Below are 2,302 nucleotides of genomic sequence, written 5' to 3' on the forward strand. Positions count from 1 at the left end.
TTTCTCTGATCTTCCAGCATTCACCCCAATACCAGTCCCTGAGTTTGTTTTTATTAATAAGACTATTTAAGATTCGTGCTCCACACACCCCTCTGCCACATCAGTAAGTCCTACCCCAATTCATGTGTCCAGATTGGAAAAACAAACTAACAGAAAAAACAATTACCTGGCACAATGCTAAAAGGCAGGGCTGGGTCAGGTGCAGTTCATGGAGGCAGAGCAATATCAAATCCAACTCAGATATGGCAAGGAAGTCAGAGTTATTGGAATGAGAGCTGAGAATGATGACTATCCTGCCTAGTTTTATGCCGACTTGACACAAGCTAGAGTCATCATAGAGGAGGGAGCCTTAATTGAGAAAATGCCTCTATAAGCAAAGCTGTAGGCATTTTCTTTCTTTCTTTCTCTCTCTCTCTCTCTCTCTCTCTCTCTCTCTCTCTCTCTCTCTCTCTCTCTCTCTCTCTCTCTGAGATGGGGTTTCTCTGTATAGCCCTGGCTATCCTAGAACTCACTCTGTACCTCAATCTTACAGAGATCCACCTGCCTCTGCCTCCTGGGTGTTGGGATTAAAGCTGTGTGCCACTTTCTTAATTAGTGATTTATGTGCGCAAGGCCAGCCCCTTGTGGGTGGCACTCTCCTTAGGCTAGTGATTCTGACTTATATAAGCAGACTTGGCAAGCAATGTGGGACAAGGCAGTAAGCAGCAGCCTTCCATGACCTCTGCATCAGCTCCTGCCTCCAGGTTCCTTCCCTGCTTGAGTTCCTGTCCTGACTTCCTCTAGTGATGAAGTACAATGTGGAAGTGTAGGCCAAATAACACACACACACACACACACACACACACACACACACACACACACACCACTCTACTCTACAACTTGTTTTTGGGCAGTATGTTTCATCACAGTAATAGAAACCCTAAGACAATGACTGATATGTTATGGACGAGAGAGAGAGAGAGAGAGAGAGAGAGAGAGAGAGAGAGAGAGAGAGAGAGAGAGAGAGAGAACATGAAAATTGATGGATAAGGTAAGCATGGAGATGGAAATTCTAAAAACACTCAACATGCTAGAAATCATGATACCGAATGAACAATACCCTTTAATGGACACATTAATAGACCAAATACCAGTAAGGAAGAGCCTCTGCATTTGAGACTGTATCAACAGATGGAATAACCCAAAAGCAAAGTAACTTGAGTTCAAAGCCAGCTTGGTCTACATAGTGAGTTCCTATCTCAAAAAACAAAACAAAACAAAAATGTATGATACACGTATATAAAATATTTTGGGGGAAATAGAATTTCCCAGAACAATGTTAGATGCCCATGTTGAACTCTATCCTTCAGGCATGACACAGCCACTACCATCAAAGTGGCTGATTATCCATAAGAGACCCTCAGAAGAAGGGGCCTGTAATCCCCGGAACTGGGGAAAAGGACATAAGAACAGTCACTCACAGACTCCTGTGCCTCACCACCAGCTGCATGTAATCCTAGGACGTGCTGAAATATTAAGGGGTAAAAAGCTGACTGAAAGGGCACTCAACCTATGGGCAGTCATTACCTATCCTGAAGTGGGATTTCCTACAGTGCTTCTGTTTGGGGTCATCTACACTCCTGTCCTTCTTCCCACATGCTGCTCTAAACCCAACACACTCATTGCCTCACTAAGCTAGACTTTGATGGAATTGTTTCTTTGGTCTGTCGTTTGTTTTTTAATCTTGAGCAAACAGACATTTGTTCGTGTCTCATCAAGAAAAGTGGTAGCAGAAAGTGGGGCATCTTAATGGGGACATGGCAGAAGCATGAGAGGAGCAGTTTCATTGTCTCTGCTGTGGGTAATGAGACATGCATCTAGATCTAAGTTGCTTGAAGGTGGAGCATCTGCAGGGGCCGTTCCCTTGTGGCTGTCCTCCATGGAGCACTGTAGCCCTACTGCAGGGACCCAAATACGAGCAGTGAGACCCACACTGAGGATTAACTGTCTTGCCATAAGGGAAAGTCAGACTGGAGAGTCTCTGGGGCAATGGACCATTTTAATCTATGTCCTATGAGGTTGCACACCTTGATAAATGTGATCCACCAAGAGATACAGAGGTATCAAAAACCATGTGATGGGCCATGAAAGGGACTGCAGTCACTGAAAACAGATGTGGACCAGGATTGTGAGGAAGCTGCATTAGGAGTTGCTTCATTGCAAAAGGTAATAATGTTACCAGGAACTTATATCTATAAACCCACCACATCTTAGCATCTTTAAAGAAATTAATAAACAATTTGGTAATAGAAAATGGATCTAT

The sequence above is a fragment of the Peromyscus leucopus genome, chromosome 1 (assembly GCF_004664715.2).
Source record: "Peromyscus leucopus breed LL Stock chromosome 1, UCI_PerLeu_2.1, whole genome shotgun sequence".
Classification (NCBI taxonomy): Eukaryota; Metazoa; Chordata; class Mammalia; order Rodentia; family Cricetidae; genus Peromyscus; species Peromyscus leucopus.